The following is a 19,307-nucleotide window of genomic DNA, read 5'->3' as shown; positions in this document are numbered from 1 at the left end:
CGCCAATTGTCAATGTCTCATAATAAAGTCGCTTACCGAGTTAAACTGTGACTTTGGGCCAGTGTCCATACACACAATTGGTTTGTTCAAATACATTGTCGTTTTGTTTAGAGATTGATTGTTATGGAAGCAGCGGTTGAAGGTCATAATCTGAGTTATTGGCCCAGCTTGCTTCCACGGTGCCACTCTGATGTTGTTACGATGTATACTGAAGAATTTGCTATTTACTGCCATGGAAAAAAAAACAGTTAAATGTTATTCAGCTACGTTTGCATTTAAGTCATAAACAGTGTCCAAAAGCAGCACTATAATTATCTCATTAGGGGAATTAGCTCAAGTGGTAGAGCGCTCGCTTAGCATGTGAGAGGTACAGGGATCGATACCCTGATTCTCCATTCATTTAAACCGCTAGTCAAACACCATGTTTTATGTAACACTTTCGTGCAGAATTATATTCGAATCATGATTTTGCTGGTTCTATCTATAAACAGTCAAAATTAGAACTAGTTGGAACGGAGTCTTGTACTTTTAAGACTTTGAAAAACTTCAAAACAAAATATCTAGCAGAGCGAGGTTTCGATCCTCGGAGCTCTGGGTTATGGGCCATAATAATCGACATGGCAGTAACGGTCGCGAAGATTCCCAAAATAGATCATCGCAATCTACGTCTTCTAAAAATAACAACATATCCATGAGTGGGTCAGGGCACTGTGTAAATGTAGGCGGCATATGTGCTGACCAAGGTCAACCGAACAGTGGTATAAAGTAGGACATCGCCGAGAAGGCCAATCTACGCTGTGCGTTACTGAATATTCAGGGTCTGTCTACGCGTAGATCAAACAAACTCCACTCTCAAGAACTTAATGACATTTTTCGCTGTCATGATATTGTTTTATTAACTGAAACATGGGCAAATGAGTTTTCGGAACTTGATTTCGTTGGATTTGAGTATTTTAAACTTAACAGAACCGAAAATTTGAAAACAAGTAAACGTGCGTCAGGTGGTATTTTTGTATACATTAGAAATGGCTATGTAAACAAAAATACTTTAGTTTTTCAATCTCATGATGATATTATTTGTATAAAAATTGAGTCATCGAAAGTCAATCTAACTAATGATTTGTATATATGTCTGTGCTATGTGGTACCCGAGAGTAGCTCCCGCGAAGCCTTACTTGAATCGCATACATTAGATCGATTATTAGAGTTCATTATAGATCTTGATTCCAAAAATGTCAATGCTTTTAATTTAAGTGTTTGTGGTGACATGAATGCACATACGTCTAATCTACAAGATTTTGTCCAGCACGAAGATTGTAAACACATCGATTTTTTACCTGATGATTATATACCTGATGATTGTAAATTGCGCTGTTCTAAAGATATTGGGCGTTTAAATAGTAACGGAATGTGTCTATTGGATTTGTGTAAACAAACCGGTCTTCGTCTTTTAAACGGTAGAGTCGGCAGCGATGTAGAGGGTCATTATACGTATGTTGGCAAATCAGGCTCCAGCGTAGTTGATTATGTTTTAGCAACACCAATGTTATTTGAATATATTAGTACATTTAGTGTCCATAAACCGGATATTTTATCCGACCATTGTTTGTTAGATTTTTCTTTGACGTTTAATGCAAATAGTCGAACTGATATAAATTGCAGCAATAAAACGGATCATACATGTTCTTCTGTTTGGAAATATGAACATAAAGATACATATAATGAACTTTTATCGTCTGAAGCATTTACTGGCAAATTGAATGCATGGGTTAATGATTTAAATACATGTAGTACAGCAAATGACATTGATACATGCATAGGGCAATTCAGTGATTCTTTTGACGCATTAATCTCTCCTCTATTTAAACGGAAAATGAAAGTACAGAGTCAGTTAACTAATGTGTATACTAACAAAGATTGGTTTAACGCGAAACGTGCAGAAAAGAGAAACAACTTTTACAGATTTTTAAACATGTTTAGGAATGATAAAACCGATGAAAATAAACGTAACTTTATAGATACCAGAACGCAATTTAAAAAGTGTCTAAGAAAATCGAAACTTGATCATGATCGTGGGCAAACTTAAAAGCTATTAGAGGCTAAATTTAAAAATGCTAAATTATACTGGAAATTGTTAAAACAATCTACAGTGTCAGATAAATCCAATATAACAATAAAATAGATGCATTTAAACAATACTTTCAGAGCATTAACAACCCAGACAACACATTTTTTACTCCAGATGAAGATGTTATACATTTAAAAAAAAATGAAAATGATGAATTTAAAATAATGTTTGAAGAATTAAATGTTCCTATATCTACCCATGAAATTAATACGGCTCTTCAACACACTTCTTCTGGCAAGAGTGCTTGACCCGATATGTTTCTAAACGAATTTTTTATTCATGGTAAAGACGTTCTTATGCCGTTTCTTTATTCCCTTTTCAATAAGATTTTTTCATTAGGGTGCTTTCCGGCATCATGGACTGAGGGTAACGTAATACCGCTACATAAAAAGGGTAGTTTAAATGATGTTAATAACTTCAGAGGTGTCACATTGTTAAGTACTCTCGGTAAACTTTTCACAAAAATTTTTAATAACAGATTGTCCGATTGGGCCAAAGATTATTATGTATATGTTGAAGCGCAGGCGGGTTTTCAATCGCATATGAGTACAGTCGATAATATATTTGTTTTACACGGTTTATTAACGCATGTTTTAAATCAAGGCAAACAGTTATATTGTGCTTTTATAGATTTCACCAAAGCATTTGATTATGTTGTAAGAGACAATTTATGGTACAAGCTAATTAAACTAGGCATACGTGGTAATATTCTCGATGTAATGAAATCAATGTATAACTCCATCAAATCAAAAGTTAAATATAGTAACACCTTAAGTGATAGCTTTGAATGCATGCTAGGGGTCAGGCAAGGTGAGTGTTTGTCGCCATTTTTATTTTCCATGTATCTAAACGACATAGAACAGGAATTTCACATGAATGGGTTAAATGGAATAGATAATAACTGTTTTAAAATGTTTCTACTGCTTTACGCGGATGATATAATTATTTTTGCTAATAATGCAGATGAACTCCAAAGGGGTCTATATTTATTACATGAATATTGCAACACATGGAAGCTAGTAGTAAATACAGATAAGTCTAAAATAATGATATTTCGCAAAGGCGGTCGCAATTCAAACATTTCTTTTCGTTATAACAACAAAACTATAGACATCGTCAACCGTTTTAATTATCTCGGTGTTGTTTTTACGTCTGGCGGGTCATTTTACGACGCCACAAACACACTAGCTGGACAAGCACTTAAAGCAATGTTTAAACTGAAAAAGTATTTATACAAATTTACGGAAATTCCAGTAGATAACAAACTTGAGCTTTTCGATAAACTTATAACCCCAATATTGAATTACGGTAGCTAGGTATGGGGCTTTTTTAAGGCTTTACCAATTGAAAGGGTTCATATGCAATTTTGTAAACAATTATTGGGTGTAAAAAAATGCACACAAAATGATTTTGTATATGGTGAGGTTCGACGTATTAATTATCAATCCAGAAGATAATTAAATATTATTAAATACTGGGTAAAACTTTTAAGAACTCCAGACAACAAATTTATTAAGAAAATATATTTAACTCTTTTAAATGATAGCATCGTCTATCCTTCAAAGAAAAATTGTTGTACACTATTAAAAGATTTGTTAAGTAATTTGGGATTTTATGACGCTTGGCTTCTCCAAGATGTTGGTAATGTAAACATTTTTATATCTGCCTTAAGACAACGGCTGAGCGAAACATTTATCCAAAACTGAAATAATAGGCTTGAAAACTCCAACAGATCTAACTTATATAAACACATTGCAATATTTCGTTTTCAACCGTACCTAAATTATTGTCAAATAAGTAAATTTCGAATAAGTTTTTCTAAATTACGGCTGGCATCACATAGGCTGCACATTGAAAGCGGCAGATGGGCACGACCCACTCCTATTCCACTAGAACAAAGAAAATGTACCGTATGTAATAAAATTGAAGATGAGTTTCATTTTGTACTTGAGTGCATTTTATACTCAGAACTAAGAAAACAATACATTCCATCATATTTTCGTCACAGACCAAATATGCATAAATTTGTAGCACTTATTACTTCAGAAAAAATAAATTGGTAATTAAAAAATTGTGCATTTACATTTTTAACGCTTTTCAAGTTCGTACAAACAACACATATGTAATGTCAAACTAGTTCATTATAAGATTACAAATATTGTGTTTTATTTTATGAAAGTGTCAATTAAGCAACGAATATTCATGTGTACTTTCCCCTATGTTTTTAATATTTATAATTATGTAAAATTCATATAACTTTTTGTTACGATTTATCATTTTCAAAATATTATCGGTTATGATCCATTTGTGTTAAGTGCGATATCACACTCATACGCAATGTATATCAAACTCTCACAATAAACTGTTTATTTTGTTTTATTTTTCTTTGACGCTCATAATTGTTTGATTTCAAGACAGCTGCCCTTTGTATAAGAAAGGAATATTTAATGTTCTTTTCGATCATTATTATAATTTTGTTATCATTTATTTAAACATTTTCAAGCCTTATGGCTCTCTATTTTTCGATCTCGAATAGGTAGCCAAGACAAGGCGTAAGAAAAAATTATAGTTTCAGTTACGTCAATATGAAAGTTATATTCATTATTGTTTAGGTTTCATAACTACTTATTGTTTTCCTTTTTCGAATAAGTAGTCGAGTCTATGCTAGTATTTAATAGTAACTTTTTGTACATTGTTTAATAGAGCTTTTGTAACAATAGATATGTATAATACATAAAATGATATATCATGCTTGTATTACTCTAATGTGTAATTAGAAAGAATCATAGTTATTTGTATTTTGTTTTCACAAATTACATTGCATTATTATCATTATTATAATTATTACGTTTGCTTTTTGTAGTTTGAGGTATGTTTTAATCAACAATTTTGAGTTGCATGTTATGTAAATTTACATGATATACCTTGCACCATTTTAGTAGAAAATATGTGTTATTATTATTATTATTATTATTATTATTATTATTATTATTATTATTATTATTATTATTATTATCATTACTATTATTATTATTTTTATTGTTATTTTTATCATTACTATTATTATTATAATTATTATTTGTATTAGTATTAGTATTGGTATTATTAATATTATTATTATTATTATTATTATTATTAATGTTTTTAGTATTATTAGTATTAATATAACTCGTAGTAGTATTTATATTTGAACTGTCATACATTTATTTCCTTACATATTGCACATTTGTAAACACTGTATGCATAATCATTGTCCACTTGGGCTGTTATTGGCCTTCTGGATCCGATACGAAATAAACAAACAAAATAAAGTCGCTTACCTCCGAGTTAAACTGTGACTGTGGGCCAGTGTCCATACATACATTTTGTTTGTTCAAATACATCGTCGTTTTATTTAGAGGTTATAGCATTGCACACCATTAATATAAAGTATAATGTAACCTATGGAAAAAACGTAAAAACGCCGATAATATATTATTTGCAAATATTTTCGTTATTGTGATACGCTTCTTCAATATTAATAGATAGTTAACTTCATTAAACTCTATAAGCTATATATATACAGAGCTAACTTGTGCGTTTGTATTTTTATTTTAGTTGAAAGACTAAACTCTGTACATTACGAAAATTGATTCCAAAATTGCGCATATTTTGATATCAGCGAAAACAACTATTTGTTGATAAAATCTCAAAACATCAATTGTTGACCAAGAATACAGGTTTTGCAATTTGCTAATTAAAAAATAAAGTATAACTATGTTATACTGCCATTATAAACTGTCTAAAATATGCTAGGTAATTATTTAAAAAAGACACTTAAACAGCAATATTTCTAACACAAACGTTATTGATCTGTTTGTTAAATTATTGACATTTAACCCTAAATGTCAGGTGATTCAGTAGAATATTTAAAATAATAATATACTTTTGGTTGCACTTATATATGTGTATATTAAGTAATTCGTATTTATTTAAAAATTAGCTTGTTCTGTCGCTTGAATGAGTCCTCAATAGCATGAACTATATGTTAAATATTACACTAAATATACCTTAAATAAATATTATCTGACTATATTATCAGTTGTTATAGAACTGTTAAGTATCTAGGTATGGTCAACTTAAATACCAACGACAGAGTAACATTACCTTATGCTGGAAGCAATGAGTATTATTTATATTTCATGTGTATATATTATTAATATGTATGTATTACATGCGCACACAAAAGCTTTTAGATGCGCTCGCGATATTTATCATATGCGCACGAATGGCTTTTACGAACGCAAGCGATAAGTGTTTCTTGTGCTAGCAAAAGCTTGATTGATACCTATTTTATGCCCATTACCTATTCCATGAACACGCGATATATATTACGTGCACACGTCACGCCGACATTTTACTTGCGCGCGCGATACTACGTTACTATGCAATACGATATTACGTTATAGATATCGCGTGCACGCGTATAATCTTTCGAGAGCGCACGCTACGCAATATGGTGCACACAAATAAATAACAACTATCGTCTATACAGCCAACTATCATGCTTCGGATAATTATAACTTATGTACAGGATTAAAAGTCTAATATTGAAACGCACTCTTATCAACCTCACACTGACAATGTGTTTAATGAACTCCAATGTCAAAGCCTATGTATAGTATTCAATCAAATGAGCGATGCATTTTACGGCAGATTATTTTTTATCATACTGATACCATTGTTATATCAGGTCGATAGTTTCTATTGACGCTTCACGCATATGAATGTGTTGAAATTAAATTGTAGTCTGGAGAAGTTCAAACAATAAATACTGGAGTTGCACATTCCACTTGCGGATCTTATAGGGGCTACACATTCCACCAGCGGATCTTATAGGGGCCAACGTGGCACACAAATACATAAATATGATAAAATATAAATATGCTGTTCTCTTTGCCCGATCCGTTCGCTAGGCTGCGTAAAATCTTTATTTACGTTAATTAAATAAATCCGTCCTCGCGGTTCTAGTGTCTACATCTGGAGTATAAAGAACACATGTGCTACTTGTAACGATCTTAGATTACGCTAATAAAGAATAAACCAGCCTTGCTTTTTCTTATTTAAGATCGAATTAAGATATAAAAGCAAAGTCACAAAAATGGCTTTAAATTAGGCCCTAAAATTGAGCTAGCGAGCGAAATTAAAAAGATATTGTGTGTGGTTTCCATTTTCAGTATGATCAAACGCAAAGAGACCTGGCCCGTAGCCAGAGCTTTGTAAAGGGGGTGCGAATTTTCCCATCAACGAATGTTATTGAGCAACAAAGTTGCGAAGCGGGTCGTGGGGGAGGGGGTGTCCCCCTCCTGCAATCGGGGGGTTTGGAGGTCCTCCCCCTAGACAATTTTGAAAATGAAAAGTAAAATCCTGCATTCTAGTGGCTTTTTATCTGTATTAAGAGACTTAAGTTATAGAGCATTTTTATATGAAAATTCAATTTCATTGACTATACTCAGTGACTGATCGACATGAATATGATATAACATACATGTATTCCCCACTGCCGTTTTCCAATAACCACCTTTTTCGATCAGGCACGGAAACACATTATTTTATACCCGAAGCTAGTATGCGCGCACACACTTTGTTTACATATGCAACAAAACATTGATATAGTATTAAATCAACAATAAGAACGGTATACAATATAATTATTTATTCGAATCTTGAAAAAAGAATGTGTATATTACCATTCCAAAATTCTACCATTCCTAAATCAAGCAAATTAAAAGGAAATATTTGACTTTTTTTTCAAAACAACTGTTTGTCTGCTGCTATGGATAGTACCGGTGGCCTAGCATTGCTCTAAACGTGCTAATAGTATATTGTACATCAAACACTGATTAACAAAACTGATTCTTCTGTATTATCCAAAATCAAACCAGCAATGCGTTTAATATTAAGAAATATGCAATACTGTCAATTAGTGTTAAAGATAACGGTTTCGTCGGCATTTTGATGCTGGTGGCATTAAGAATTCATCTGCATCGGCCCCTAGCTCCCAAACGATCTGATACCATAATTTGCCTTACAGCAAAGCATGCTCACAAGTTCTGCACGGAACTTCGAGCCACTGAACACGTAGATGGCAAAATTGAAGATGGAATTGAAGAAGCTGACCAGATATGCAACAGAGTAAAAGAACTTAAAGTACTGGGCATCGTACAAGGCCGTGTCTGGATCAACTGACGCGAGCGCAAAGTTCTTCTCCCTCTGGTAGGGGAGGTACACCATACCGACTGACACCGGTGTAACCGTGACGAGGAAAAGAACGCACAGGGCAATCATTAAAATGGACAATGAACGCGTATCGCGCACCTGACCGGAAATATTCATCCGCTGATGTCTTGAACGGGAGCGCGCGAGCTGCACTACGACGATGACGTTGCCAATTAGTAGCAGCGGGAACGGCGCGCCGAAAAGTAAAGTCTTTCCATATGTAAACAGATATGTCAAATAGATCTTGGTATCCCTCCGAGGACGGTTGGCAATTCGCGCCCTCGTATCCATTCACATCAAATATAACCAGAATTATTATATTAATTCCGAACACGACTAAAACAATGGTGACGATGATCAAACTAGCGTTTCGTGGGGAACAGCCCAGTTTCACTTTATGCGGGAACAGCACGCAAGCTGTTCTCTCAAGTGTGGCAGTGTATAATGCTCCCACTCTGGCAGAAGTGCGCAAAACAACACGAGCGTATCTGAAAGCGCCAGAGCAAACAGGAACACCGCCGTTGACTTCATCTTCTTCTGACGAAGCAGCACGAAAATAGTCATAACGTTTCCGATCGTTCCAATAGAAATAAGAATCGGTGGGATCACCCTCCAGAACAGCATCCTCGTGTTTTTATAGTAACCGACCGGCGGAAACTTCCATTCGAAAAAGTTTGATGACGTCGCGTTGAACGTTTCCTGTTCTGTAACGTTTATCAATGTCAGATTACTTGACAACTTTGTAGTTGCATCCATAGTCTCTTAAGTTTCGATTTTTTCGTTAAAACTCCTTTACTTGAACAAGTATTATAAATATGGGCGTTCATCAACAGTAACTACTTCCAGAACGTACGGGACTTTGAAAAACAAACATGTAACATGCATTAATCATTTGTTACCACACTTGAAACTACGTACTACATCTCGTACTGGTTATACGTCATCATTTGTAATCATTTATGGAACGTACATAACTCTACACTATATGTCGCGGTGAAGCATTCGTTAAACACTAAACATTTACAAACCTATGTAAACTAAAAGCTTTTTGTTAGCGTCTCTCCCTTTACAAAATGTTAATTAATAAATCGTTCCTGCATGATTCAGTTCGAAGTCATACATTCGTTATGTTACGTTATAAATCGTTGTGTCTTTAATTCCATCAGAATTAAAAAAATTGTACATGTATCAGATCGATCCCATTTAAATTAATCCCTGTTCTGTAACGTTTATCAATGTCAGATTACTAGCAAACTTTTTAGTTGCATCCAAAGTTTCCCAAGTTTCGATTTTTTTGTTAAAACACCTTTACTTGAACAAGTATTATAAATCTATTTTTATTGCGCCATTTTTCCTTTTCGGTCTGTCACCTACGTTATTTAATCTCTGATCTGAGGGGACTCCTCTGAACAAGTACTGTTGATTTTTCATAAATTCTCAGCAGATATCGGATCTGGTTCTGTCTAGATAATTCTTTTAGGTGTAATTTGCCTGATTGCTGTGTCATCTATGTTTAGGTTATTAATCTAGTCGGGGAAGAATTAATCATCTCATACTGTTTTGTTTGTGTTCAAAAGTTTAAAAGGGCCTTTTCACATTTTGGTAAATTGACAAAATTAAAAAAAAACAACGTGTTTCAGATTCGCAAATTTACGTTGTAGTCATGATTTTTGTGAGGAAACGGTAGTACTGAACATTTACCATATTCTAAAAAAGCCATTATATGCATCTTTTGACGATTTAAAACCCCGAAAATTATGAAGTGTTGCAACGCGAAACGACTGAATAATTTAGAGAGTTCTGTTGCTGTCGTTACTTTTTGTAATACTACGAGGATTGCTTATATAAAGTATCAAATACATCACGCATCGCATGAGCACGGATGGCACAGTGGTCTAAGCGATAGACTTTTATTCCAGGGGTCAGTGTTTCGAGCCCAGTTCAGGGTTGTTGTTTTTTTTCTCTTTGTTTCATTTTATTCTTGTTTTTTTACTGGATCTTTTTAGATCCAATTTTAGCAGTTATCAATATAAAGCATTTAATGACAAACTTCAATACATGCCAAAATCTGTGGAAAGGCCCTTTTAAAACAAAACATACTACAGGACCTTTTTTATATTGTTAAATAAATTCGGCTTGGAATGCTCTTTAAGAAAAGGTATGGTTATGAGGGTATCTACGCGCAAAAGTTTTACTTCACTTTATGTTAAAGCTATTGCTTTTACATTGAATTTTATAAGGAAATATTTTAGTACATTGTGATCTACAAGAGTCGAAATGCTAATTGCCATATGATGATGGCATCGGTTCCGGTTCCGATTTATATAAAACCCGTTTTTGTAAGAGCGTCAGTGTTGTTGTTCTTCTTCTTCTTGTTGTTCTTGTGTATGTGGTTGACATCTGTTAAGACTGCCGATTCTTTATATTTTTTGTTTCGATGTTGCTAAACCTGCTGTCTGACAGCAGATTCTTGAAGCTGTTATTGGGTTGTTTTTGTTGCTGTGATGATGATGGCGGTCGCTTGGTTGTTGTGTGTTCTTTTTCTTCTGGGATTTATAAACTACCAGTAATGCCCATTCTTGGTCTCAGGGGACCCAGAATAAGAATCAGATAGTAAGTCGGCCCTTTTTCGTTAAGGGGTGTTGCGAAGTGTCGGTGATTTTTTCCCAATGATATATATTTTTGACAATGTGTCTGCGAATAATACATACACATACAATATGAACAAGAAACCGTCGGAGACGGGTGATGCTCCCCAAAGGTTTTTTTGTCACACTATTGCACTATATATTCAGATAAAAGGAAACGCCTTGAGGTGCATAACTTTGGACAAAATATGTAACACGATTGATGGTTTAGCAACTTAAAAATTTCAAAGGGCCATAACTCTCTAAATAAATCATCTAACTAGAACCCACTAATAACATGCGCATCTCCTCAAGGTAGTTAAGCTTCCCATAAAGCTTCATTGTATTCCAGTCAGTAGTTTGGGAGAAATAGCCCGGACAAGAATTGCACTATATGTACAGTTTATAGAAAAATTCAAAGGGCCATAACTCTGTGAAAAATCATCCGACCATAACCGGCTTATAATGTGCACAACTCCTGTTGGTAGTGAAGATTCCCATAAAGTTTCATTGAATATCCGTAAAAAGTTGCTGAGAAATAGCTCGAACAAGAATTTCACTATATGTTCAATGGAAATTTTCAAAGGGCCATAACTCTGTGAAAAATCATCCGACGAAAACCGGCTGATAATATGCACATCTCCTCTTGGTAGTGAAGCTTCTCATAAAGTTTCATTGAATTCCAGTCATTAGTTGCTGAGAAATAGCCCGGACAAGAATTGCACTATATGTACAGTAAATGGAAAATTTCAAAGGACCATAACTCTGTGAAAAATCATCCGACCAAAACTGGCTGATAATATGCACATCTCCTTTTGGTAGTGAAACTTCCCATACAGTTTCATTTAATTCCGGCCATTAGTTGCTGAGAAAAAGCCCGGACAAAAATTGCACTATATGTACAGTTAATGGAGAATTTCAAAGGGCCATAACTCTGGTAGTGAAGCTTCCCATAAAGTTTCATTGAATTCCAGTCATTAGTTGCTGAGAAATAGCCCGGACAAGAATTGTGCACGGACGGACTCACGGACGGACGAAGCGGCGACTATATGCTCCACCCAAAAATTTCGGAGGAGCATAAACATGAAATAGAAACATAGGATCACCGGCGTTGTTTGGATTTTATTTCCAATATTGCAACAGACACTTTTGCTTTATAACTGCTAAATTTCTTCTTATTAAAAAAACTGAACATAATCACGAAAACTGACACATGTTGGTAGATTTTAAGCTTTAGTACACTAATGTATCTTAAATGAGAAATACACATTACACACACGGCGATGTAATTTTAATTGTTTAGTTTTGTTGTTGTTGTTTTGTAAAATATAATACCGTCAAAAACTATGATATATATTCAAAATGTGTGTTAATTGGTTCCCGAAAATTTGCATATGAGTAGGCGGAATTGTAATATTTTGTAAAGTACGACTTGAGGATAGTGCTTATTCTTTAATTATTATGCCTAAAAGGAATAAAACACGTAGATGTGTTGATAAAGAGTATTTTGTCATCAAAGCGATATTTGTTACATGAATGTCGATCTTGTGTATTTATTGCTTTTGTCCTTGCAGCGTTATTTTATCAACTTAATTGGTCATTAATGAACTTCAATCCATTATCTCGGTCTATTTTGTCAGAGATCTATTAATTGTTGTTGATACATCTTCGGTCTTCTTTTCTAACATAGACTGACGAATTGTTTATTACAGTGTTTTTTTATCTAAGGGAATAAATTAAAGAACTAATCCAACATTTCACTTGCGGTTAATGAACTTTACCGATGAGCTAAGATTGTTCGGTTTTGCTAATATTATATTAAAGAGACTTTTACACAGATCGTCGAAATGCCACTTTTTCAACATTTCATCACAGATTCAAAAAAATAAAATAACAGAACATTAAAATATCAGGGAGTTAAATAGCACTAATGACGTAGACTATAACTGAAAATACTGTTTCGTTTATGAGTTATCATCATTTGACATTATGAAAATTATAAAGCGTTACAAACGCGAAATTATTTAGTGATATGGAGTGCTTCTGTTTATTTTTTCGTTATATTTTGTGAAAATACATGGATCGCCTACATACAAACAGTATCAAAGTTAACGTATTATTTAAAGGGGCATTTTAACGTTTATGTAAATTGACAAAATTTAAAACAATTGTTTCATTTGGCAAATTTTCGTTGTAGTTATGATATTTGTAAGGAAATAGTAAAACGTAACATTTACCATGCTCTAAAATATCCATGATATGCATCTTTTGACGATCACAAAACCTGAAAATTATCAAGCGTTGCAACGCGAAACGATTGTGAAATATGGAGAGTTCTGTTGTTTTCGTTTTATTTTGTGATACTACGAGCATTGCTTATATTAAGTACAAATACACCACTCAGTGTATGAGCACGGAGGGCCGAGTGGTCTAAGCGATATAATTTTACTCCAGGGGTCAGTAGTTCTAGCCCAGTTGATGGTTACTTTTATTCTTTTTTAATTTTATTCTAGTTTGTCAACGCGAGATTTTTAGATCGAATGTTTACATTTATCAATATAAAGCATTTAATGACAAACTTCAGTCCATGCCAAAAGCTCTGAAAAGGCCCCTTTCAGCGTCCGGATATTTAAGTTGTAGGCGATAGCTTTTAATACCTCGTACACAGCTGGCATACTCACATTGGACCAATCTCCACGCAGAGTTGTCGTCCCATGCTCTCACATACAATCTCTGTCATCACAAGAAAATCCTTCCAGATCTGGATGGTTTTTTAAGTATTATTTAATGAAAAGTAGTATAATTTTCTTTTATATTATTAAAATAGTTTATAAATTTAGATTCATAATTAAAAATAAATTACATTAATTAAAAAAAAGTAAAAATAACAACGGGAAAATTATTGTACCACTTGGCTAGGATATCATTACGTAGTTGGTTAACAAGGAATGAATTTGATCGAGCTATGCTGGTTCCAGTCAAATCTCTTCCCGGAGGTTGACATTGGACTCACCTGTAAATTTTTACGACATAATTAAAATATAGCACACCGTTCCGTGGCGCAGTCTGACAATTTCAAGTTACTTCTTTCAAATTAATGACGGGGCTGTATAGAACACAAATACAAAGAGAAAAAAAGCTGAAGATCAGTAGTAAGTTAGAACAGTCTTTTCAAGAAAAAGGTCAATTTGAAGCATTCCATACCTGAAAATATATGAGAATTAGTAACATTATTTGGTATGTTATTGTCAACAAGCAAGAGTGACTTTGTCTACGTAAATAGGCCCACACACATGTTGAACAATCTATTGATTAAATATTGTATTCTCCGTTTTAGTTCAAATGATGGTAAGGGTGGTAAGTGTGAACGGATCTTTTTCGACGTCTTTGTACTTTTAATTTCGCTATGCACATCTATAATAAACAAATCATTACAAAACATATAATCAATGCAAGTGTGTGTGTGTGTACAGTTTAGCTGTTGCGTGTTACATAGGTATACTGTTCTAATGATTCGGTACCAAAGCAGTCGACGCTTACTTATAAAATCTTGGTTCCGTAAGATAAATAATTCGCTGTTAACACTATTAAACTGCTTTGAACACTACAAAACTACTGTGAACACTACGAAACTCATTTGAACAATATGAAACTGCTGTAAACAATAGGAAACTGCTGTGAACACTACGTAACTACTTTGAACAAAACGAAACTGCTTTGAACAATATGAAACTGCAATAAACAATACAAAACTGCTGTGAACACCACAAAACTGCTGTGAACACTACGAAACTGCTGTAAACACTACTTAACTGCTGTGAACAATACGAAACTGTTGTGAACAACACAAAACTGTTGTGAACAATACGGAACTGCTGTGAACAATACAAAAATGGTGTGAACACTACAAAACTGCAATGAAACCTACGAAACTGCTGTGAAAACTACGAAACTGCTGTGAAAACTACGAAACTGCCGTGTTCACCACGCAATTACTGTGAACACTACGGAACTGCTGTGAAACACTACGAAACTGCTGTGAACACTACGAAACTGCTGTGAACACTACGAAACTGATGTGAACACTATGAAACAACCGATGTGAACACTACAAAACTGCAATACACGGCGACGATATGCGACATTGCGAAATCTGGAGTGTAATCATGTGCAGATGTCGCGAATTCTCAACAACAATATAAACTAACCTAGCTTTGAGAAATATCGATATTTATTAAAACAGTAAAATAATATTTATTTATATGTATTGTTGCAATTGAGCGTATTATTACGTTGTATAATCATGACTATTTACTGTGTAAACACTGTTCGCCTAATTTATCCACTTGGGCTTTTGGCCTTCTGGATATTATGTTCAAATAAACTTGTAAAACTTGTATGTTATATACACTTAGATATACAAAACGAAAAAGCATCATATAGATTCAAATAATCAAATGTTTGTAATACTTTTCTACAAACACAACTATTCAATTCACATATATAGATGCTAGATAATCTTTGATAAACCTTTTATAAGATTAAATATGTCAACAACAAAAGCATTCAGTATCAGATTACGTAAAATATACATTGATGCACTATCTATTGGGGCAGCAAACCGGTTGTTTGAAATTTGGGAATTAATGACCAAATATTACAAAAAACAAAAACATTAAGATCAATATGAAGCCTCAACAAAGATAACGTCTGACGTTATGTGTTGCCTCATCCACCAGTAACCGTAATCATACGTTGGAGGGACACTATTATATTGGGATACTTTGATTCTCGACTTATCATGATTTATTACGAGTATCAATCGAAGGCTATTTTCATAAAGTGTGTCTGTATTTATAACAAAAATTATAAGCATCTGTTTAAAGCTCTGTTTCGTTCCAAATAGATAACACGACAATCGTTAGGATGTTTGTTTTTTTACACCAAGGACGAACCTGGTCCCTGAGCTAGTTCCCGTATCAGTTTTAGTTTGATCCGTTTTTGTTGTTTCGGTTTCATTTGTAGTAGGAAACCCTACAAGAAATAAGTATAATGATACAGGATATGCATTGAGTGTAATATAATTTTATTTCTTCATGTTGTCGTAGCCCTTCGAACAGATGCCATTCTTTGTGACAAAATTGAGTATCTGCACAATGACTAATACTTGCAGAGTAAGATATACATAACTGTTGGGCTTTTAAATGTAAGATGATATTTTCTGATTGCGATGAAAATATATTCTTCGGTAATTGTTTGCATTGGAATTGCGCAAATTTGTGTTTTTGCACAAAAGTAATAATTTGTGTTTTTGCGCAAATTTCATAATTTGTGTTACAGAACACCATTTGGATAAGTTTGTTGGAAGGAATCATCTGTGTGTATGTGCATTCACACATAACATCGCGTGAGCATTTGGCTTCGTCGCAGCCTGTAGTCACTTCGTTTGGTTGTGTTAGCATCGAGACGGATGGAAATATAAATTCCCTTGTATTGACGGAGACCGGAGTGTTGCCATTTCAGGAAAGCCGAAATTTCTACCCTATTTCCAAGAATCTTTTCTGGTTCATGTATTGAATCGTTATTTTTTATATCATTGAATATAATGCATTTCGTGAGAGATATAGGTGATTCATATTGGTAGGGAAAGTTCAACATAGTATAATTTATATCGGTACAGTTGACATCACTTGCTCTGAGTGGAAATAACTCTGTCGCAGCATTGTAATCAACAATTTCTAGAATGACTTCTGCGGCGTGGTATTTTTCGTGGCTGGCTCGAGTTTCAATAGTTTCTGCAACAAACATATACTGCCTTTTGCTAGGTTTATTGGGGCTCATCTACATAATATCATATCTTTCACCAGGGTGGATGATAAGCGATTGAAATTCTCGTCGTTATATGTCGTAGGCGTCTGATCCACGAAAAATAAATGTCTGTCCTTCGATGAATACTTGCATTGGATATATGGTCATGGCAACTATAATCCGGAAGCAATAAGTCACCCGGACGTTGTTTGAAAACGAGCAAACGGGCTGTCATTGTGATTATATGCCGTTTACCAGTAACGACATTTTCCATTATAAGACCTGATTGAAACTCAAACCTAGAAAATCCAGCTCTATTCACGGTATATTTTGTATTTATAACTTGCCTTGTTGTAAAATCAAATAGTGCTGTCAGCATTCTTTATAGGCCGTTTCAGGATCCATCAAATGGTTCCAGTCCTGTAACAGTACAACGATTTGGTGTAAGACAATTATCACAGGATTCATTCTTGGATAGACTATGAATGCAGCGTAAAGGCCCATGCTTCATTGATCCTCAATATAAGCGTGGTACATGCTAGTTCCTGGTGGATAAGCTTTAAAAACATGGTCAAACGATTGACCGGGTAAAATTGGGCATTGTGATATGAAAGCTTCTCCGTCCATCCACGTTGTACCTTTCTGATGAACTCCATGTAAATGAACCGTAACGCTGTCGGTGTGTAGCTTAATAACGATTTTAACTTGTTCAGCGTGTTTGGTCGACATATTTTTCAATTCTGGGCCCTGGAAACTGTCCATTAATCGTTATCGTTATTACTAATTTGGAACTTGCACCATCAGCGGTGTCAACCTCTCTTGTTTCCACGGAGCCCAATTTACGGCTTGTTGTGAACTCTATAGCTCACCGTTTTACAGACAGCGGCAGCAGAGGTGGCATGTGGCTGCACATCAAACTTGGCCCCAAAAGACCATGCACACAACACCGAATGTAACCTTGTAAAGCTAAATTAACCTGAAAATGCATTTATGACTTGCAGACGATATAACTTTTTACAATGAATTTACATACTTAATCATTTGGTCTTAAACTTCAATACGTACATGTAAATTTCAAATAAATCTTACATGTACAATTAATTACATATATTTAAAAAAAGAGTAAAAATAACAACGGGAAAATTATCGTACCACTTCGCTTAGATATCATCACGTAGTTGGTTAAGATTGCATGGATTTGATCGAGCTATGCTGGTTCCAGTCAAATCTCTTCCCGGAGGTTGACATTTGACTCACATGTAAACTTCTACAACATAATTAAAATAGAGCACACCGTTCCGTGACGCAGTCTGACAATTTCAAGTTACTACTTTTCGAATTGATGACGGGTCCTTAAGAGAACACTAATACAAAGAGAAAAAAGCTGAAGAGAAGTTGTAAGTGGGAACAGTCTTTTCAAGAAAAAGGTCATTTTGAACATGGATATGATCAATTCTTTCCACCGCGTATAAATACTTCATCATCAGAATCCTATGCTGCGCACTCGGGCAGGAACGGATTATTCGAGCGCCCGCAGATGATCATGCCCTCGATAACGCGTGTTATCCCTATAATGCTTTGTCTTTTATGGATTGACAAATTATCCTGAAAATTATGTGACACTTTCCATGTATGATATCCACAGCTATATAAAACGAAAAACACCACATACTAAGTCAGTTTTAAAAGATCATATCAATAAAAAGTTACCCACTTATAAATGTAGTAAAATATCCTATTTTGTTCTCTTTTGATGTTGACGAAATGATCTTAACACTGGTTTCACGTCCGAAAAGCAAACATATCTCAGCCTACACGCAAACTATTTTTGCTTCATTCATTTCGGATATCGCTCTGTAAGTTTCATGTTTACAATATGTACTGGACTGCAATGTGTTACTATCATGTCGGATCAAAATGCAATGCTGGGTGTTTACGGTCACCAGCCCGATACATTTAGTGGCCGCGGTTTTGCACATATGTGCATGATTTCTTGTAATACTTTTATGCAGCTGGAACATTTTCTTCCAATATAGTTCCATGTATGTAATTGTTTACGTCATGCAAACAATAAGGTAATGTATTGGTGAACGGTTTCAATGATAGCAGGTTATAATCAGAATAATGTTTTCATTCACAGGAACAAGTAATTATTTTATTTAGCCTACACAAAGGCATTGTCATTGTAAGTTAAATGGATCGACGAGAAAGCATAGTGTTTGTTAATACAGCTGTGACAATTTTAACCGCAACAATGTTTTACTGGCCTAACTTTGGTTTATTTTTGTTAGGGTTTATTGTTTCTTTTATGTTATAGATTAAGTGTCCTTATTACAAGAAACTGTCCGAGTAACACCAATTTATTAGGCAGTATGTAAGCGAGCGCTTTTTATCAGAATAGTCAGATCTTCTCCCGACCTGGTCGAGTTAACATCTCAGTTCGCATTAAAAGGTAATTACAAAAATTATGTGACTAACAAAACATT

General features: G+C 34.4%; 1 non-coding gene across 1 annotated transcript; it reads left to right on the top strand.

Annotated features, from left to right (window-relative positions):
• The first annotated feature begins 322 nt into the window (after positions 1-322).
• Trnaa-agc (transfer RNA alanine (anticodon AGC)) lies at positions 323-395 on the top strand. The gene has a single exon. It is a non-coding gene; the product is annotated as a tRNA-Ala (tRNA).
• The last annotated feature ends 18,912 nt before the right edge of the window (positions 396-19,307 follow it).

The sequence above is a fragment of the Dreissena polymorpha genome, chromosome 11 (genome assembly GCF_020536995.1).
Source record: "Dreissena polymorpha isolate Duluth1 chromosome 11, UMN_Dpol_1.0, whole genome shotgun sequence".
Lineage (NCBI taxonomy): Eukaryota > Metazoa > Mollusca > Bivalvia > Myida > Dreissenidae > Dreissena > Dreissena polymorpha.
This window is presented reverse-complemented; position numbering and strand designations above follow the sequence as displayed.